The sequence below is a fragment of the Oryx dammah genome, unplaced genomic scaffold (genome assembly GCF_014754425.2).
Source record: "Oryx dammah isolate SB20612 unplaced genomic scaffold, SCBI_Odam_1.1 HiC_scaffold_2, whole genome shotgun sequence".
Lineage (NCBI taxonomy): Eukaryota > Metazoa > Chordata > Mammalia > Artiodactyla > Bovidae > Oryx > Oryx dammah.
The window spans coordinates 20,852,947-20,875,773 of record NW_024070186.1 but is presented as its reverse complement, the minus strand read 5'-3'; the positions used below and the strand labels follow the sequence as shown (position 1 = coordinate 20,875,773).

General features: G+C 42.2%; 1 protein-coding gene across 2 annotated transcripts in view; it reads right to left on the bottom strand.

Annotated features, from left to right (window-relative positions):
* The window catches only part of TMEM108 (transmembrane protein 108), a 438,465-nt gene extending 416,326 nt beyond the window's left edge, over positions 1-22,139 (bottom strand). The window contains exons 1-2 of one of the 2 annotated variants that reach the window (XM_040232757.1): positions 22,011-22,139; positions 14,691-14,805 (exon numbers count right to left, since the gene is read on the bottom strand). The gene's annotated coding sequence lies outside the window, so the exon portion shown is untranslated. The remainder of the gene's footprint in view (positions 1-14,690; positions 14,806-22,010) is intronic. The other variant, XM_040232758.1, reaches the window with a different exon arrangement.
* Between the last annotated feature and the right edge of the window lie 688 nt (positions 22,140-22,827).

The window sequence follows — 22,827 nt, the reverse complement described above, 5'->3', positions numbered from 1 at the left end:
ATATCTCTCCATTCAAAGTAGTTACACTAGATAATCTTTCTGATTATGAACCCCCAAAACCCCAAACAAACAAACAATTCTATCACAAATCTTCTCCAAAAAGAGGATCTGGAAAGAAAAATTCAATCATCCATAGGTATCTGCTGGGGAATTGGACCCAGCTAATTCCCCAGTAGATACCAAAAGTTGCAGGTTCTCCATCCCCTTATATAAAACATCAGTGTTGAAGTAATCTCTAGATTACTTATGTTACCTAACATAATATAAATACTATCTAAATTGTTATAAATACAATGTAAAAGCTATGTAAATAGTTGCCAGTGTGCAGCAAATTCAAGTTTTCCTTTTTTGGGGGGATTTTGTGTAACTTTTTCTCAAATATCTTCGATCTATAGTTTACTGAATCATGGATGCAGAACGATGGATATGAAGGGCTGACTGTATACTGTAGTGGATCCTTTCATACCACAAATGTTCTCATGGATTTTTATATATTTCCCTCAAAAGTCTAAGATAAAAAGAGAGAAAGCCCACAAAATTTAGACAACTGTTAAGGGTTCAGTGAGCTACTGCTCATATCACCAAAGAACGCAGAAAAATCCATGCAGTTGTACTTATACCTCTCATCAATAAATTCAAGCAAATATTTTCTCCCATACGACTCATGAAGCTCAAAATCAAACAACCCAATTCAAAAAAAAAGAGGAAGATCTAAATAGACACTTCTGTAAAGAAAACAGACAGGTGGCCAAAAAGCACATGAGAAGACGCTTAACATCACTAATTATTGCCTGCCTGCCTGCATGCTCAGTCTTGTCCGACTCCTTGCAACCCTATGGATTGTAGCCCATCAGACTCCTCTCTCCGTGGAATTTTCAGGCAAGAATACTGCAGTAGGTTGCCATTTCCTACACTAGGGGATCTTTCCAAACCAGGGATCAAAGCTGCATCTCCTGCATTGGCAGGTGGATTCTTTACTACTGAGCCACCTGAGAAGCCCCAACTAATTATCAGAGAAATGCAAATCAAAACTACAATGAGGTATTACCTTACACTGGTCAGATGGCTATCATAAAAAAATCCACAAAAATAAATAAATAAATAAATGCTGGAGAGGGTGTGGAGAAAAGGGAACCCTCCTACACTGTTGGTGGGAATGTAAATTGGTAATAGCCACTATGGAAACAGTACAGAGGTTCCTTAAGAAATTAAAAATAGAACTACCATATGACCCTGCAATCCCATTCCTGGGCATATATCCAGAGAAAAACATGCTTCAAAAGGATACATCCCCCTCAGTGTTCATGGCAGCAATAGCCAAGACGTGGAAGCAACCTAGGTGTCCATAAAGAAGGTGTGGGATATATATATATGTATATATATATATATATACACATACACACAATGGATGGAGAAGGCAATGGCACCCCACTCCAGTACTCTTGCCTGGAAAATCCCATGGATGGAGGAGCCTGGTGGGCTGCAGTCCATGGGGTCGCAACTGATTGACTTCACTTTCACTTTTCACTTTCATGTGTTGGAGAACGAAATGGCAACCCACTCCAGGGTTCTTGCCTGGAGAATCCCAGGGATGGGGGAGCCTTGTGGGCTGCCGTCTATGGGGTCGCACAGAATCGGACACGACTAAAGTGACTTAGCAGCAGCAGCATACACAATGGAACACCATTCAGCCATCAAAAGAATGAAATAATGCCACTTGCAGCAACATGGATGGACCTGGAGATTATCATACTAAGTGACGTAAGTCAGATAGAGAAAGACAAATGTCATATGACATTGCTGCTACTGCTAAGTCGCTTCAGTCGTGTCCGACTCTGTGCGACCCCATAGACGGCAACCCACCAGGCTCCCCCGTCCCTGGGATTCTCCAGGCAAGAACACTGGAGTGGGTTGCCATTTCCTTCTCCAATGCATGAAAGTGAAAAGTGAAAGTGAAGTCGCTCAGTCGGGTCTGACTCTTCACGACCCCCTGGACTGCAGCCTACCAGGCTCCTCCATCCATGGGATTTTCAGGGCAAGAGTACTGGAGTGGGGTGCCATTGCCTTCTCCTAAAAAAAATGATACAAATGAACTTATTTACAAAACAGAGACAGTTTCACAGATCTCAAAATTAAATTAAATTTATGGTTACCAAAGGGGGGATATAGGGGAAATAACAAATTAGGAGACTGGGATTAATATAGACACACTACTATATGTAAACTAGATAACTAACAAGGACCTACTATATAGCATTAATGCCACAATGTAGTATTGAAAGACGCTTGCTCCTTGGAAGAAAAGCAGTGACAAACCTAGACAGCATATTAAAAAACAGAGACAAAAGTCTATATAGTCAGAGCTACAACTTTTCCAGTAGTCACGTACATGTGAGAGTTGGACCATAAAGAAGGCAGAGAGGTGAAGAATTGATGCTCTCAAACTGTAGTACTGGAGAAGACTCTTGAGAGACCCTTGGACAGCAAGGAGATCAATCCTAAAGGAAACCAACCAAATATTCATTGGAAGGACTGATGCTGAAGCTGAAGCTCCAGCACTTCAGCCACCTGATGAGAAGAGCTGACACATTAGAAAAGATCCTGATGCTGTGAAAGATTAAGGGGAAGAGAAGGATGTGACAGAGAGTGAGATGGTTGGATGGCATCATCAACTCAATGGACATGAGTCTGAGCAAACTCTGGGAGATGGTGAAGTACAGGGAAGCCTGGGATCCATGGAGTCACAAAGAATTGAGCAACTGAGCAACAACAACAACTATATAGAATAGGAAACTCTAATCAATATATAATCAATATTATATAATAACCTATTTGGAAAAAGAATTTGAGAAGAATGGTTGAATCACTTTGCTGTACCCCTGAAAGTAACACATCACTGCAAATCAACTATACACCAATAAATTAAAAAAAAAAAAAAGCAAGAAAAGAGACAAAATTAATGCAGTGAGAGACCTACAAGTATATATGAAATTGCAGCCAATGCTAATAACTAAAAAAGGAAGCTCAAACCAGAAAAGCAATACAAGTATTTAAATTTTTCTTACCTTGAGTAGAAAAAAAAATTTAAGTCTCATTTTGTCCATGATACAATAAGAAAAATGGAGAAATAAAGGAAAGAGTGAGAAGGGCCAGAAGGAGATACGTTTTAAAATGTACTACAATTTATAAGCCTAAAGTATGGCTTTAATCATTTGAGCAAGTGGTGGAAAACCATAATTTAAAAAGAGTGAACAAAAGAAACACTGATATGCTTTCAGCTCCACAGTCAGAAGGGCAGAACTGCCAGGACAGCATTACCATTGTTTGAGAACACCAGCAGGTTTATTCATGCTAAACATGCTATAATTGAGAATCAATACGGGGCAGAGTGTGCTTAAATGAACTCCAAGGGTTTGTACAAGGGTTCGTACAAGCAATCCTGTTAATGTCACATTGCATTTTATTAAATGATGTTTGGAATAAAAAGCCTGTTGGTTGGGCCTGGGAAAACTTTGTTTTAAAGAGGTATAACTTCTTATGACAGCTGTAATCATAACATTGATCTTCATGATAATTTCACTATACATAAAAGGAATCAACTATGAAGATAATGAACCAGTGCTCAGGTTGCATGGAGTGTCCCTAAAACTGCCTTCAATTTCTAATGTGGGAGATAAATCAGGACATTATGATGGTCCAGGATAATTATCACCGTAACAGGTACAGGGAGAACAGTATCCTTTTTTTCCTAAAGTAACAAGTTTTTTTTTTTTTCATTTTCAATTTATTTTTATTGACATAGACTTGATTCACAATGTTTAAGGTGTTCAGCAAAGTGATTCAGCTATACATACACAAGTGATTCAGTGGTAAAGAATCCACCTGTAATGCAGGAGATGCAGGTTCAATCCCTGGGTCGGGAAGATTCCCCTGGAGGAGGAAAGGGCAACATGCTCCAATATTCTTGTCTGGGAAATCCCATGGACAGAAGAGCCTCTTCACAGGATCACAGTTGGATGCGATTGAGCACACTAACACACATACACACATATTATTTTTTAGATTCTGTTCTCTTATAGGCTATTACAAGATACTGTACATACTGTGCTATACAATAAGTCCTTTTTGTTTATTTTTTTTTTTACTTTTGAATTTTTAATTTTGTATTGGCACAACATTGTAGCCAATGTTGTGATCATTTCAGGGGAACAGTGAAGAGACTCAGCTATACATATACATGTATCCATTCTCTCCCAAACCTCCCTCCTATCTAGGCTGCCACATAACATTGAGCAGAGTTCCATGTGCTATGCAATAGGTCCATGTTGGTTATCCGTTTTAAATACAGCAGTGTGTACATGACCATCCCAAACTCCCTAACTATCCCCTTCCCTTGGCAACCAGGAGTTTTATAAGTCTGTGAGTCTCTCTGTTTTGTAAGTTCATTTGTACCCTTTCTTTTTAGTTTCCACATATAAGGGATGTCATACAATATTTCTCCTCTGGCTGACTTACTTCACTCAGCATGACACTCTCTAGGTCCATCCATGCTGCTGCAAATGGCATTACTTCATTCTTTTTAATGGCTGAGTAAAATTCCATTGTATTTACGCACCACATTTTCTTTATCCATTCATATGCTGATGGTCATTTAGGTTGCTCCCATGCTTTAGCAATTGTAAACAGTGCTGCCATAAACATTGGGGTGCATGTATCCTTTCGGATCATGCTTTTCTCCAGACATATGTCCAGGAGTGGGATTGCAGGGTCATATGGTAGCTCTGTTTTTAGTTTAAGGAACCTCCATATTGTTCTCCATAGTGGCTGTACCAATTTACATTTCCACCAACAGTGTAGGAGGGTTCCCTTCTATTCACACCCTCTCTAGCATTTGTTTGTGGATTTTGATGATAACCATTCTGGCAGGTGTGAGGTGATATCTCATTGTAGTTTTGATTTGCATTTCTCTAATAATTAATGATGAACATCTTCTCATGTGCCTATTGGCCATCCATATGTCTTCTTTGGAGAAATATCTATTTAGGTCTCCTGTCCATTTTTTGAGTGTATTTATTGTTTGTTTTGATGCCATTAAGTGACATAATAGTTGTTTATAAATTTTGGAGACTAATCCCTTACTGATCATATCATTTGCAAATATTTTCTCCCAATCTATGAATTGTCTTTTTGTTCTGTTTATTGTTTCCTTTGCTATACAAAAGCTTTTGAGTTTAAGTAGGTCCCATTTGTTTTTCTTTTCATTATTCTGGGAGATGAATCAAAAGACCCCCAAACAGCCAAAGCAATCTTGAGAAAAGAAAAACACAGCCGGAAAAATTAGGCTGTCTCACTTCAGACTATACTACCAAGCTACATTCATCAAAACAGTACGGTACTGGCACAAAAATATAGATCAATGGAATAGGGTAGAAAGCCCAGAAATAGGCCCATGCACCTGTGGCCAACTAATCTAAGACAAATGAAGCAAGACTATACAATGTTAGAAAGACAATGTCTTCAGCAAATGGTACTGGGAAAATGGACAGCCACATGTAAAAAAAAAAAAAAGAAAAAGAAATTAGATCATTCTTAACTCCATATACAAAAACATGCTCAAAATGGATTAAAGACCTAAATATGAGACTGGACACTATAAAACTCCTAGAGGAAAAACATAGGCAGAACACTCTCTGACATAAATCACAGCAACATCTTTGTTTATCTATTTTATATATAGTAATGTGTATTTGTTAATCCCAAATTCCCAATTTATCCCTCTTCCCCATTTTCTCTTTGATAACTGTAAGTTTGTATCTATGTTTGTGAGTCTATTTCTGTTTTGTAAATTGGTTCATTTGTATTTTTTCCTAGATTCCACATACAATATCAGATGATATGTGTCTTTTCTGACTTACTTCATTCAGTATGACAATCTCTAGGTCCACCCACAGTGCTGCAAACGGTATTACTTCATTCTTTTGATGGCTGAATAATATTCCACTGTATTTGTGTGTGTGTGTGTGTGTGTGTACGTGTAGTAAAGACACTACACTGTCTATCCATTCATCTGTTGATGAACACTTAGGTTGTCTTCATGTCTTGGCTACTATAAAAAGTGCTGCTATGAACACTTGGGTATATGTATCTTTTCAAATTATAAAGAAAGAAAGAAAAAGTGTTAATTGCTCAGTCACATCCGACTCTTTATGATCCCATGGACTGTAGCCTACCAGGCTCCTCTGTCCATGGAGTACTCCAGGCAAGAAGAGTGGAGTGGGTTGCCATTTCCTTCTCCAGGGGATCTTCCCGACCCAGGGATCAAACCTGTGTCTCTCATGTCTCCCACACTGCAGGCGCATTCTTTACCACTGAGTCACCAGAGAAGCCCAATTAGAGTTTTTGTCTTTTCTGGATATATGCCCAGGAGTGAGATTGCTGGGTCATATAGTTACTCTATTTGTAGTTTAAAGAAGCTGCAATACTGTTTTACACAGTGTCTGCACCAATTTGCATTTCCACCAATAGTGTGGGAGGGTCCCCTTCCCGTCATGCCCTAGGAGCGTATATTTTCAGGTGCTTACTGATCAAGTTAGGGGTACTGGAGAAACGTGGTTACAGAAGGTGTGGCAGTTGTAGGCAGATGATGGCTAATCAAGAAATGTGATTCAGATCAGCTGGACAAATCGGACCAGTAACTTCATCAGCAAGTGCACACACAGCTCGGTGCTGGGCAGTCAGAAGCGAGGATATGGTACCATGTTCACAAGCATCCTGTAAGGGGGCTATTTTGAGTCCCTTCTTACAAATAAGAAAATTGAGATTGAGAGAAATATTTTTCCCAAAGTCACCTTTCTAAAATCTGATAGAGACAAGATGGAAATGCACATCTGGCTAATGGGACAAAGGTTTTCAATGCTACCAAACAGATATGGTCACTGGAAAGAAAGGGCATTCTATGCACCGAATAGACAACTGGACCAAGGACCAGTCTGAGTAAGCAGCAGTTTGTGAACAGAAAGAGTAGAAAGTCAGACAGTAAGTTGGAGTCATACTGCAGACTGTCTTTATGCCTAGTTAAGAAGCACATTGTCCTTCAGACTGTTGGGAATCACAGAACTTTGGAAATCAAGAAAGATGTAAGAAAGGAGGTAAACAGACCAAAGGATCTAAACTAGATAACAGGGTTAGTGGGAGGAGGGAAAAGATGGAAACCCATTTAGTGAAACACCAGAAGGAACAAGAGGCTGAAGTCTAGTACCATATTAACATGGGATTGGGGGCTCTCAAATTAAAAGACACTAATTGGGGGTCTCTATTAATGTCCTATTGTTTAATGTCTGGCAAATATTTTACTAAATTCAATAATTAAAAATTTCAGAAGTGATCTAATAAGTGTTCTGGCTCAGCTGGTAAAGAATTCACCTGCAATGTGGGAGAGCTGGGTTCAGTTCCTGGGTTGGGAACATCCTGTGCAGAAAGGAAAGGCTACCCACTTCAGCATTCTGGCCTGGAGAATTCCATGGACTGTATAGTCCATGGGGTCACAAAGAGTCAGACAGGACAGAGCAACTTTCACTTTCACTTTCCAATAGAAAGGAGACAGCTTTTGAAAGCTAAGGGAAGCATGCATCTGCCTGCCTTCGTCCTCGTCCAGGAAGCTCCTTTTAAAAGGGATGTGCTAATAAGAAATCATGTTTGAGGATATTACTTCAGCCATAGCTTTGTTTCCTAGAAAGGCTAATGCCAGGATTCAACAATGGGCTCAGTAGGGAAAGGCCTGAGTAGCATCTATTCCCTCCTGTGGTTCATGGGAAGCACAGGACACTTCACCAAGGCTAGAGATTTCAGCCCTCCCCTCAAGCATCTATGTCCATTTATCACACTTATCCCCCAACACTTATCTAGGGAGTGGCTTAGAGCAGGATAAAATCCCAGGATTCAGGACCTGGGACTCTCAGGCATCTTTCAGGCATCATCTTTCATCTCTTTACACCTCAGAGAGAGCAGATGTCTTTACCATTGCTACAGAATCTTCATGCAAGGGCTGCAAATTAGTTCCTGATTCTATAAGAACAAACATAGTTTTGTTTTATTTTTATAAAAAATTAATTATATATGCAAAAATTTGACTTTATCTTTGGTTTATACTGTAAGATTAGAATTTCTTTAAAATTAAAATTGAGGATTTTAATCTGGTGATATATGGTTACTATATACAAGTCTTCCTCTTCAGAAGAAATACAATCATGTATGTTAAAATGTATTGGATACAATTCTCTATTTTTCCCTTCTCGTTAAAAAAATTCCATAGAAGGGATAGGTATCGTCCCAGAGTAACAAGAGGAACTGAAGCAAAAGATTCATCTCTGCTCCTTTGAGCAGCTGAGTGAGAAAGCTGATCCCAATCATCTTTCAGTAACAGACTACATTCTTTTCTCAATTAGCAATTGCAGAAGCCCCACTGAACTTCTCTTCTGCCGCTTTCAACAGAAGCTGCAGTTAAGGAAATACTAACTCTGTATGTGTCACTCCCATGCTCCAGCTGCTTGAGAAGAGTAAGAGCCTTAAATGAATTCAGTGAGCCAATGGGCTGTGTGTGATGTCACAGAGCAGGCCCTTCACAGCTGTGACGGCCCATGAAGCTAGGACCATCATCTTACCCTGTCACAGAATCATAAATAAGGACAGAAAGTGAAGTCGCTCAGTCGTTTCTGACTCTTTGTGACCCCAGGGACCGTAGCCCACCAGGCTCCTCCGTCCATGGGATTCTCCAGGCAAGAATACTGGAGTGGGTTGCCATTTCCTTCTCCAGGGGATCTTCCCGATCCAGGGATCGAACCCAGGTCTCCTGCATTGCAGGCAGATGCTTTAACCTCTGAGCCACCAGGGAAGACAGAGCCTTCTGCAAATATGAGGATGCACTCCTTGTAAAGTCATATTCAATCATTGGTTCAAATGAAACTAACTCTCCAAGATCAGGGGTAAATAAACAGAACACACTACAACACAAAACATTTTAAAGTCTGCCTTTAAGGTAGTAATTCCCAAAATGACACCATCTATATGGAATCTATTTCTGGAGTAATAAGCCAAATTATTTTACTTTGTCAGAACTGGAATCTTACAAACCCAGCTGTTGAATAACACTTGTCAGAGATGTCAAAATGTCTTTCAACATTTAGACAGCTACCTAGCCATTATTCCTACAAGAAGCATGGGTGGTTGAGAGAATCACATTTGACAGATGCAAAAAAAAAATATATCCATATGGAAAATATAACTACTGATTCTCAATCATCTAGCCCAGCAATTTCCCTACCATTCTGCTCTGGGATGCAGCTGCTGCTGCTGCTGCTGCTAAGTCACTTCAGTCGTGTCCAATTCTGTGCGATGCAATAGCCCACCAGGCTCCCCTGTCCCTGGGATTCTCCAGGCAAGAACAGTGGAGTGGGTTGCCATTTCCTTCTCCAATACATGATGCAGACAGTCTCAAAAAAACAGATTCAGGCTTTTTCATAATTGCTACTGAATGCAGAGGCTTCAAAAGTAATCTTCCAATTCTTTATTATATACATAACCCATAAACAGTGTTGATTCTAAGAGTTAAGAATTCAGTGTCCTTACACAAGAGAGGTCCCACATTCTGTCGACCCTACCGCTGCTCCCTTCCAGAGAAACCACAGTCTTTGTTGAGGCAAGAAGACCCAGGCCACCGCTGTGTGGACCAAGAGAGGGCATCAATACCTCTAAGACTGCCTGGGAGAAAGATCTCTATAACCAGAGGGCTGATAGTTACTACAGAATTATCATATTCTTTTCCTTCTTGGTCCATACATAGACCATCAATTAGGTTGTGGGGACAGGAAGACATGAGTAGAGAAGCCAAAACAAGAATCCTGAGCCATGTAAAGGTGGAGGAGTAGAATGCAGACTGATCAAGCACTGTTGGTGCAGACACATCCTGGAGTTGCAACAGATCAGGCAATAATCTTCCTGGTCCTGAGTTAGGTCCTGTCGCCGTGAGGTCTGGCCACATGATGGCTCTTTCTCATCCTGAAAGACCTCTGGGATTACCCATAACTTGCCACACGTCTGACATTTGTTTTATTTTCCCATGTATTCTTACTTAAGCCTTCCATTTCTTAAGGAAACTTGAATGAGCTTCTGTTCTTGTAATCAAAGACATTTATAGATGCCCCACAGCAAGATGTCTGAGAGTGTTCTTTTTCTCTTTACTAACTATAAAACCACCTCAGATTTCCCATCTGAGAGTCTACACATAACCTCACAAATTTAGGGCTACTTTGCCAGTTTTTGTAATCACAGAGAAAGAAAAGAAATGGTTGGCAAAATCCCTTTCTCTTGGATTGTCTTTAAGTCTCCCTTGCTGCATTTTTTCTCCCAGTCAAGAATAGAAACCAGCGTGCTCTGGGAGCCTTAGTATTCTCTCCGCCCTCTGTGGCACTGATAGACGTCCCCCCGTGACTTCTGGGTTGATTTCGAGCTTCAGGGACCAAGTTTTCCACTGGCAAAACCTGATTCTTCTGGTCTCTACAGAATCGTATTGGCTCCCAAAGCAGTTCCAGCACTGGGAATAGGTCAGGTCATACCAGAAAGTAACGAGCCAGCCCTTCCGAGCACCTGCAACTTCTGTAACCCTAATTTACTCCCCCTTTCTAAGACCTCCCAACACTCTAGCAGCCAGTGATTCTCAATCCGAGGCCATATTTAGAAATGCAGGCAGCTTTGTTGGTTGACTGGATGACTTGGTTAGAGTAATACAAACATTCAACAACCAGGGATGCTATATGTCTTATAATGGACAGCAAAGTTTCACACAATGATGAGTCATTCTATCGAAATGCTAAGAGAACCTCCCTTGAGAAACACTAAGACCCCTCCAACACCCCAAGCAGAACAGAAACACAAAGTGAAGAGAGGAGGGCAATACGAGGATTGGCACCACACAGTCAGGAGAGAGGCAGCCAGTGAAGGCCATCCAAGAGTCATCTCAGCCCAGCCATCTCCAGGCCTTGTCTCCAGCAACACTACTCACAGCATGCAAACCCTCTGCTCTCATTCCTTCTACCATGCAAAACAGTCTTGGGCTCAGTTAGATTTAAATTACATCTTTTAAAATATGTGTCTTTATTTCTACATCTTTTCATTTGTTCTAATTATGATAGTTTCAGGGCAACTAATATTGGTACTAGAAAGAGATAATATCACCTGAAAATTCGCCCATGTTGCTCAAGGGCTTAACTACTAAATATGTCCTATACTACTTTACAAACTAATTCTTTAGGGGATAACGCCTCAGAGCTTAAGCTTGCAAACTAATACCTTCTTATGAAACACTTTTCTGAGCCATGCTGGGGCTTGGAAGGAAGGAAGGTGAAAACTCTCTCACCACCTGTCCCAGACCCTTTGTGAAGCTCTGATGCTCTAGGCCTTATCAAAAGAGACAACCTGCACAAACAAGCTTCACTACCGAGAGTCAGGGTGTGGAGACACCAAATGGAAAGAGACAGCTCAGCAGCCTGGGATTAAAGCACAAATATTTTTGAGGCAGTGCACTCAGTTATGTCAGAGAGACAGGCTCATAGCACTTTCTGTGACAGGTGCTTCAGCAAGCTAAAAAGTTCAGCAAGATCCTCTCACAGACTGAAAAGTGACCCAGGATGGAGAAATCCAAAATAAGGTGAGCTCTTGTTATAACAAGCACACACACACTGCAACTACAAGTATGGATTTCTGATAAACAGTGTTTATAGACTAAAGCAGTGCTGTCCAACAGAACTTCCTGATGATGGCCACACTCTCTATCCACACTGTGCTGTGTCAATATGGTCTTGGTGTAAATTTGGTGAGTGTATCTGATAAGTACAGAGACCAACACCTCAGCAAGGCTGAACTCAAACCTGCCAGGACAGTTTACATCTAATCCCTGCACTTGCTCTTCCTAAACTGAGGTTTTCTAGTAAAATAACATGACTGCTTCAGGACCAACGCAGGGTGATAGCCCTTTTCACCATTCCAGCACAGTTCTAGAAGACTACCAGCAGAACAACCAAGACCCTAAAACATTTTATGTATCATTCAAAGGGCATGGGTTGAAGACAACCCCTTTTCTATACTTTCAAAGGAGAGAAATAGATGGAAAAGCTAAAGAATAAAAACAGACTTCTCCAAACATTCTCTGGTATTTGTTGTATTACTCACAAAATCTGCTCTAGGATCCATAGTAATTTGGGAGGATATTTTTCTTTGGGAGGGTAACTTCTTTACCTCCTGTGGTGACTTTATGTCCTAGTGACTTCCCTTCACTAGGTGGCGCTAGTGACAAAGACCCCACCTGCCAATTTAGAGACTCAAGTTCAATCCCTGAGTCAGGAAAGTCCCCTGAAGGAGGGCATGGCAACCCACTCCAATATTCTTGCCTGGAAAATCTCCATGGACAGAGGAGCTTGGTGGGCTACAGTGTATAGGGTCGCAAAGAATCAGACATGACTGAAGCAGCTTAGCACTAATTATACAGTCACTTTAAGATTACCACAATCTCCCATCCCTAGTTAAAAGCAATTTCCTTGACTGCTCTTCTAACAGCTTATTTCTCTCTCCTCCACGCTCCCATTTTTTCCCTTTCCAAAAAACAAGCCTTTATTCAAGAGTATATTGTTGAAATGAACTGAATATGAAGGCTTCAAGTGAAATCAGAGTCTGGCACTATGCATCATTTCCCACACCACTGACCCTTCAAACTCCCCTGCTCCTCAGCTACTGCCTTCATAAGGATTAAGAGCGATCCCTGGGTCCTAGATATTTTAGGAGACAGGTATTTCTTAGCATTCATAGAGCTCTCAAGTAATCACACAGTGCTTTGTACATCCCTTCTTTTGGCTACGGACTTACAAAGGCTGTGTCTATTTTACAGGTAGGGAAACTAGCACAATGAGACTAAGTTACTGAAATGCCATCCCAGAGAAACTCAAGAGCAAAATTAAGTCGCCTCCAGCAGTGGTTCTCAACCAGGGGCAGTTGTTTCCCCAGGGCACATTTGGCAATGTCTGGAGACACTTTTGATTGTCACGATTATGGTGGGGGTCAAGGGAACTACAGGCATCTAGAGGGTAGAGGCCAAGGACGCTGCCGAACATGCTTCCGTGCACAGGGTAGCCCACAACAAAGAAGCACCAGGCTCAGCATGCCAATGGTGCTGAGGATGAGAACCCCTGATCCTCTGGCATCTCCAGCACTAGTTTCTTTGGCTTCTAATCAATAAAGAATAGCCCCCTCTGTAATTTGATCCTCATACAGCATTTACACAGAAACATACCAGTTGAGTGCTATTTCTGTCATGCTATACTTTTTGGCACCACAGAGGAAAATAAGGAAAAGCTGGCAAAGTCTAGCTCCTTTCCTCTAATGAGAAAGCTTAGCAGAGACCAGGTCCTTTCCTTAGTGACCCCCAGGCGCTGAGCTGGGGTCTGTGTCTGGCTGCTCACCTAGACCCTCCAGTTGTTGATGTGCCCTACAGCTCCCTGTCTTCTGCTTTGCTTATCTCTAAGCACATGCATCACTCCAGAGCTGTAATGATCCATGCTTATGGGAATCTCCAGAGATCAACAGCTCCTAATTGTCTATTTTGTTCAGTAAATTGTACTCATTACTGAGCCATGTGAGGCACAAAAGGACACCACCCTTACTGGGTGCCCTCTGTCTGAGCGTGGGTAATGGGACATTATCAGCAAGGACTCCACAGTACTGAACTAAGACGCTTAAAAACAATCCTCCATTCGGTTCCTCAGCTGAGTACTTTTTTTTCTTCTAAATATAACCTCCTGTCCCCCTTTTTCCTAACCAGTCTTAGCTCTGCTTAGGTTTGTATTAATTATTATTTTCTCTTTAGTGAGTCTGGTTTTAGTTTAAGCTCTAAAATCCAGAGACCTCAGAAAGGATGGGATGTCCTTTCCACTCCTCCCTCTCAGCCCTCCACTGCCTCTGAGAAGGGCACACCAAATCTCCTTCTGGTCTCAAAATCTTCACGACAGATGAAAATCCAAAGCAGCTTTAGTTATAATGCTCCTGGTGCCTACATCCATTGCACTAAGGACTGCAAACAGATGAGGAGGGAATGGACATGTGACCTCCAGTGACACTGGATAAAATAAAATGGAATGGGCAGAACCATGTGCTTTGCTACTGCTATTATCTACCAAATTGGAAATCATCAACTCTCTGGTAAGCAGTTTCCCATCCCCCCCCCGCCAAAAAAAAGTGATTAACGCAGGAAAAGTTAAGCAAAGTGATCCATGGAAGAGTCGAGTGCTGAGAGAGGGGAATTTGTGTCAGCAGAGATAACAATATGATATGGCTACAGGAAAACAGCATTCAGGCCTAGTTCCCTTCTCAGAAGGGCCCAGCAACACCCTCACCCACTATGTAAATCAAACCCCATACAAACTCACTAAAAAATTCTTATGTTGAGATATTCCCATGCAGATTCTATCCCATCACCTTGATCATGGTTTTAGCTTTGTAAGTGCTGATCTGAACAGTGTTTATGACCTGAATCACTAAAGGCTTTGGGAAGCTTTCACAGACAGGGCACCCCACTGCACTGACGCCAAAAGGCTGTTAAGACAAGACTAAAACCAGAACAACAATGGCAAAGAATGCCTTTGACTTACCCTGGAGTAGAGGGTGTGAGAGCCTTCAAATGCACTTACATCCTCATGACCCATCAGCTCTGTTGCCTTTCATCACTCACTTCTGCATGGTGGATCACAACCAATCGATCACCAACTACCAAAGATGAAAAATGAATGAATGAATACGTTAGGCCAGAAGATCCATAACTTCAAGTTCCAAGCCACTGCTCCTCAAGTGAATTTGCTAGCATAGGCTAACTATCAGTACTTACTTAACACATAAACCCAAATATATATAATGGTTTAAGTTTGATAAAAGCTTATTTCTTGTTCCTGTATACATACTGGACAATTGAATAGTCTCCCTTAACAGCAATCCAGGCAACCAGGCTGACAAAAGTCCTGCCATCCTTTAACATAGCATCCCAAGATCTTGTAGGGACCCTCTCCATTCCAGCCTACACAGAGTATAAAACAGCATGGAGGAACTTGCGTGGGTGCTCTCTTTTTGTTTCTTTTTTCCCTAGAAATGGACCACAATACTTTTCCACTTCCACTTAGTTACACAGCCACACCTAAATCCGTGGGTTGCTGGGTAGCTAATAATCAGTATCATACAAGCCTGACGCCAGCCCAATGAAGATATTAGCTTTAGAGTCTGGAGTTCTGGGTGAGACACTAACAGTAAATCTGACTTAGCTACTTAACCATTCTGAGATCTGGTTTCCTCATCTGTGAAATACTCTGCTTCCCTCATTGACCTATGCGTCAATGTGAGACTCAAAAATGAGACAAAACAGCATGTATAGCCTGGGTATCTTGACAAAACGCTGAGCTGCAAACTCCCAGATGTTGTAGTAGAAAAGAAGATTGAAGCAGAAAAGAGATTTTAAAAATTAGAGAATATTTTTGTATTCCACAAAGTGATCTGCAGATATAAAGAACTGGCACCAACTTTGATTATACATAAATTCCCCATTATCAGGATACCAGGGAAAATTTCAAAGAGTCACAAGATTTCGGAACTAGAAAGAATTTAAGTGGTCACTGCTTTCATGTCTTATTTTCCAGACAAGGAAACAAACTCAGAAGTCAACAATGTCCCTCAAATCTCATACTAACTCAGTGTGCTGGAATCAGAGTACAGAAATTGGACTTTTTCTTCTGTTATTACATAAATTCAATTGACATGCTGCTGAAGAAGAAAAGGTGATTCTTATTCTTCTGCTAAAGTGAGAGTAAATGGCTACTCTGGCCCAAATCTAAAAAGGTACCAGAAGGTAGCATTCACCAGCGTGGACCACCATCATACCAAACATAAGGGAAGGGGGTCACAGGGCAGACCAAGTTTTTCAAGCAAATGTTCTTCGAAACAGTGATCTCCACCAAAGTTATATCTCACAAAATGTGACCTGAACACAAATTAACTTCTGTATACCTTCTGGCAAAAACAAGAATTTTTATTTTCCATACATACACACTGAGTCATTGCTATTAAGGGACAATTAGAAAAGGAGAATTTGAGACTGCAAATAAAAAAGGGAAAGGAAATATTAATAATTAGCTGAGGAGGAACAGAGGTTTCCATAGCCAATCATGGGGACAAATAAAGGAATCTCAAGATATTTTTATCCATGATACTTATTTTGCATCTCTGAGAGCATGGTGAGTCCTGGAAGTTAAGAGCAGAGAGTAAAATATAGGACCTCAGCAATGAAAGACAAGAGTCCAAATTCAAAGTCCTAAATCAGGAAGGGAAGAATGGAACCTCTTAATATGCATGTCTCCAATAAAGAGATAAAAATTTGAAAGTGTTTTGGCAAAATTAGGAGGGACTACTTAATGAACAAGAAATGATAAATGGAAATCAATACTTGCATATCCATCGTTAAGATGAGTAAAATGCTATTATCAGCATCTTCATTTAGTGAGTAATTTCAAGCATTTTAATGAAAGCAAAATGTTCTAAGAACTGCTACAGGTTACTCCACCCCCAACTCTCTTCTGCCATAGTGTCTCTGCTGCTGCTAAGTCGCTTCACTCGTGTCCGACTCTGTGTGACTCCATAGACGGCAGCCCACCAGGCTCCCCCATCCCTGGGATTCTTCAGGCAAGAACACTGGAGTGGGTTGCCATTTCCTTCTCCAGTGCATGAAAGTGAAAAGTGAAAGGGAAGTCGCTCAGTCATATCCAACTCTTAGCGACCCCATGGACTGCAGCCTACCAGGCTCCTCCGTCCATAGGATTTTCCAGGCAAGAGTAGTGTCTCTAGCACCTCAAAAACTCTCCCATCCTGGCAACTTCCCAGAACCTCTTCTCAACCCTAGAAGTTATACCTATTCTTGTGCCATGGACCCTCCCGTACTTTTGGCAATCTACTGAAGCCTAAGGAACTCCTCAGAATAATCTCTTAAATGCAGAGAAAATATATATATACATAAGAATAAAAAGGAAATCAATTACATGGAAATTATTCTAGTCACATAGCCTTCAGAGAGTCCATGGACCCAATTTAAAAACATCTGATTGGGGAATGACTCTTTTAGGGTAAAGAAATTTTTTTCCTTCTGCAGGAAAGTTTTAAAAAGCACAAGGATGTATAGTAAAGAATACTACTCAAGAACAGTCAGTGAAGAAAAAAATAAGGTGCAAAAAAGAAGTCAGACCTTGAATTTCTGCCCAACACAATACTATTCATGCTGTGGTTTAAAAACCCTACTTTAAGGAATTACTCAGAATTTTCTTGGCTCCAGCCCTGTAGACACAGCATCTTTTTCGTACTGATGGCAGGTGAAGAAATTCAGCACTGGAAAAGTCAGGACTGACATGAGCTTGGGCCCCAGCTTTCTACCACTCTCTAGTTCTGTTAGCTTGGGCAAATCACTCAGCTCTGAGGTGAAACTCTGTCTATGAAATGAGAAGGTCAAGCTACACCATCCTTAAGGTTTCTTACAACTCTGAATTATTAGGATTCTCTGAGAAGAAATATCAGTGAGATTTCTTTTTGCTCTAGGTTCACTGCATGAAAATACCTTTTAGATGAGAATTTTTCAGGGGCTTCAGAAATGTTGACACTTTATGAGAATCAGCTGGGTGTAGAATTTTTGACTTAGAAAGGATTTTTTTCAAGAGACATGCATCACATCTCACCCAATTCCAGTGACCCAGGTGAGAAAACTGAGGTTCCGAAAGGCAAAGAAATGTATTTGAGGTCACATAATGAGGTAATGTTAGCAAACTGTTGTGACTACTGCTGTCTAGCGTCAGCAAGATTTTAGGATTTGGCATCGGTAATAAAAACCAGCTCATGAGTTCACTTGAAGAGAGATGGAAATAAACTCCAAAAAGCTGAGCCATAGCACAAGGACAGCATGAGGAAGCAGGTGATTCAGGTAATGACTCCCAGGAGCAGAGTTCTATGCCTCCAGAAGGGTCAAAGCTCATATGCACAGTAACCTCACTAGCAACAGTATCACCTCCTTCAAATATGTGGCTACAAAATTCATATAAAAAACAGTCAATTATTTTTTTTAATGAAAGAAAAGGTGGTTCAAAAGAGGGGAATAAATGAACAAACCCTGGCTAAGGTCAATAAAACCAAAGTTCAGGATATGAATTGCTAATAAAATCTTAAAATTGTAGAATACTTGTTAGGAATTTTTAAGTTTTAGAAGAAACTGACCCAGAATAACTTTGACCTACTATTGTGGACAGCCCTAAAATAAAATACTCTGAAGAGGAGCTAAAAAGCCTCTTGATGAAAGTGAAAGCGGAGAGTGAAAAAGTTGGCTTAAAGCTCAACATTCAGAAAACGAAGATCATGGCATCTGGTCCCATCACTTCATGGGAAATAGATGGGGAAACAGTTGAAACAGTGTCAGACTTTATTTTTTTGGGCTCCAAGATCACTGCGGATGGTGATTGCAGCCATGAAATTAAAAGATGCTTACTCCTTGGAAGAAAAGTTATGACCAACCTAGATAGTATATTCAAAAGCAGAGACATTACTTTGCCAACTAAGGTCCGTCTAGTCAAGGCTATGGTTTTTCCTGTGGTCATGTGTGGATGTGAGAGTTGGACTGTGAAGAAGGCTGAGCACCGAAGAATTGATGCTTTTGAACTGTGGTGTTGGAGAAGACTCTTGAGAGTCGCTTGGACTGCAAGGAGATCCAACCAGTCCATTCTGAAGGAGATCAACCCTGGGATTTCTTTGGAAGGAATGATGCTAAAGCTGAAGCTCCAGTACTTTGGCCACCTCATGCAAAGAGTTGACTCATTGGAAAAGACTCTGATGCTGGGAGGGATTGGGGGCAGGAGAAGAAGGGGATGACCGAGGATGAGATGGCTAGATGGCATCACGGACTTGATGGACGTGAGTCTGGGTGAACTCTGGGAGATGGTGATGGACAGGGAGGCCTGGCGTGCTGCGATTCATGGGGTCGCAAAGAGTTGGACACGACTGAGCGACTGAACCGAACTGAACTGTCTTCAGATACATAATTATTGGATATTGATTTGGTTTAAAAGTTATATGTGTATTTCCATAGTCCTGTCCATGTGTACAGACGAGTTTTATAAGCAAAGATGTATACACTAGGAAGTTGTTGGGAAATTTGATTGAATCATGAATTCAACCTTATTTTCAATTAGCCAATAATATGTATGCAAGGGCTTTCAAAACCTGTGTTCCATCGCTTGTCAGCTTACCCTCTCCATTTCCCACACACAACCAGCAAAGTAATGGCACCCATTCTCAACCCCCACAACCATCATTCCTACTTTGTATCAATATTTCTGGCTTTCGTAACTTTTTTTTTCTTTTCTTTTCTTTTTATGATTTTCTTTGGGAACTGACACAGCCTTTCAAAATCTTCTAGACCAGAGGCTATACATCACTGGTTTGCCAGCTCCTGTTTCATCTCCTCCAGGAATTCCCAGAGACAGCAGTGCCATCTACTGGTAGGGAGGGCATAACTTGTTTTCTGGAAGCCTGCGGTTGACATGCCTGAAAGAATGGCAGCCTAGATTTGTGTTTTTGTGAGCCTTTCTTTTCTAGAGCACATTACAAGCGTAACTGATGCTTACAGCCTGAGACCCAGAAACCCACAGGAGCCCCCATCGTGAAGGGCAGGTCCTTGGAGAGAGGCAGCTCTGCCTTCTCAAAGCTCCAAAGGCAGAGCCTCACTGAATGAAACACTTCCTAACTCTCTTCACCCTAGGGCTTCCGTATCAGATGTTCTCACCTTGCTTCCACCTGTGGCAATGTTATCCCACTCTATCTTACAGCAAGAGTCCAGGGAAGGTGCTTAAACCTCTATCAATGTGACGGCTCTTAGATTTACACAGTGTGACACAGATCCTGCTCAAAGGACAGTACTGCTTAGGCATGCAGGTCAGACTCTAATCTCTCATTCACTCTTCCCTCCCTGACCCAGGGGACAGAAATGACAGAAAGGAAATGATTTTGTTGTTGCTTTGCCCTTTGTGCAGTTTATATAACAAAAGCGACATTTTCTCTCTAAACACAAAAGCATATACCTTTTCAAACTATACTTCCTACCCCAGCCTCGGAATTCCTTCCTCTCCCCACTGATACCAGCTAGAAACAAATCACTGACAAATTCTAAAATTACTCTAATTTGCTTTATGTACCAATCTGTCAGATGACAATCTATATTTTACTTTATGAGGTCATTTGTTACATTCCCAACAAGCTTTGCAACACCTTTTCTTTTACTTTGGCTTACCCCAGAAAACCACCAAAAGTTAATCTGCTACAGTTGATGTTAATTCTGATTTCCCCTAACAAATTTAAGTGTTCCTTCTTTAGTTAGTTTGAACTTGCCAAGTAAATTCATTTCTTAACAAGTTTGGGCATTTCACAGGCATGCGGTGTGTCTTAGATGTTTGGGAAAAAAAAAATCACATCGTTTCCTAAAGAAACAAAACTTTGTATGGGGAAGGTAAGGGTAATAAAAAGCCTTGGAACCCTGTCAGGATGTCTCTGAGGAATCAGGTAGAGAGATTCCTGTCCATTTCCTACCAGAATAAGTTGTAAATGAATTATAGTGGAATTCCAGAATACAGTAAAATCTTCCTAATGATAGTTTAAACCGTTCCGAACCAAGCAGACTAACAGGTATAGCTAATAAATTAACTAGTGGAAAATTGAAGGGGCTTTTTATACTTTGTTATGAGCTGTACAGTATGCTCTTGCTATTTCAGGTCTAGGGAAATTGAGAAGGAAAGAGACAGAGGATGCCTTTTGTAAAGTATGACTTCAAGGAGACACCCCCCACCCCCAAACCATAATCACACACACACACACACACACACACACACACACACACGCAGCTTTTGACATCCAAAGGCCTTATTTTAACACGCACTTTTGAAAGAATTAAGGAGATCTAAACGGGTGTAACCTGCCTTCCCTTCTCCCTAGCACCATGCTAAAAATAAGTCATTACTGGATTCGGCAGTCCAGAAAAACCTCAGTTTAGAGATAACCAGCACCTCCTCGCCTCCCGCAAAAAAAAAAAAAAAAAAAAAAAATCAGGTTTTCTTGAAGGATAATATCCGTGTGATGGTCTGCTCCGCAGTTCACTGCAGGGATCTTCCCCCTCACAACTACCAGCCATCAGTCTCACTGTAATTTCTCACTGTAGCCTCTCACTTAGACCTTCTCCGCCAGTGCCCAGCGGCTTTTAAAAAATAATTTTGTCCCCTTCTCTTTACGAATATCTTGATCCCTTGGCTGAAAGCGTTTCGGTGCAACTCTGGGGTGAGAGCTCCAGGCAGGTCCGAAGCCTTCCACCAGCGCACCTGGGCTGGCCCGCGGGTCCTGCCCCCACCCCTGCCCGCACGGCTGCGCCAGAAATACGGCTTTGGTCGCCGCCGCCGCCGCCGGATTAGTTCGAGTCCCGTGGCTTGGCCAAAGTGACACTACATTTTTTTCTTCGTTCTCACATGTGACAGATCCCACTGCATTAAAGCCATCTTCTCCCCGGCTCTAGGCCAGGTCTTGCGCCGGAGACGTCCCCGCCCCACCACCCTTCACCCTTTACCTGGGGAGGGGGTCGGTACCAGCATCCCTCCGGGAGAGAAACAAAGGCGGAGGCGAGGCTACCAGGTGGGCAACTCCCCTCGGGTGGACCCGTCACCGCGGTGAAGAGGATGGGGAGATGCACTAGCGGGCAGAAAAGGGAAACCGAGGCACCGAGGGAGATGACCGAGCCTGGGTCTGCATCCTCTCCCAAGTGAGGCTCCCCGGGCAGGCGGACCTCAGACGTCCCCTCGCCCCGCTCGCCCGCAATCGGCCGCGAAGGGGCAGGGAGCCCGCCCCGCGGCAGCTCTTACCTCGGGAGAAGCGCTCCCGCTCCCTCCGACGGCTCGGGGAAAGAGCCCCGCCGCTCGCGCACGCGCACTCGCGTTCTCGCCCCTCCGCGCCACCGCGCGCGCCCCTCCGACCTGGCTTTGGCCCGCCCCGGCCCTGTCCGTCTGCGTACGCGAGAGCCAATCCACTAGCACGGGAGGGCCAGCGCCGGTCACGTGGTCGGCCTAGCCAATCACCAAGCTGCCCCCGGCAGCACCCGTTCCGATGTCTCCGGGGATTCGGTTGCTACAGAGTGGATCGGGTGAGAGGCGTGTACAAAGGGCTGGCTCTCTGTTTTGGGCTCTGATTGGTGCTAGATTGACAATTACTAGATCTATTGATATCTCAAATTCTAAATATGAACAAGAATGACCTGGGCATCTTATTAAAAAGCGGATTCTGATCCAGTAAGCCTGAGACGGGGACTGAAATTCTGCCCAACAATCTCTTAGTGATGATGATCCTGGTCTGAGGACCACGCTTTGGGTAGTAAGATTTTAAAGGCACTTGTCTAAAAATGATGATTATAAGCCCCTACTCCATGTTATCTAGAAGTTTCAAAACCTTTTCCTTCCTCAACTGTTAAAGCATTCCAGTGACTGACTGAACAAGGGGTGTTCTGGTGACGCTTGTAGTTTGGTCACAGGCCGAGGGAAGGCATGTTTGATTTGAACATCACCCATCTTTGTTCATGGGGCAGTAACTAATTTGGTGGACGCTCCTCATTGAGAACACTAAGTCATCCTGAAGTATTGGACATGTGTGTCACTGTGCTGTATTCTTGGCCAGAGAAGAAGCATA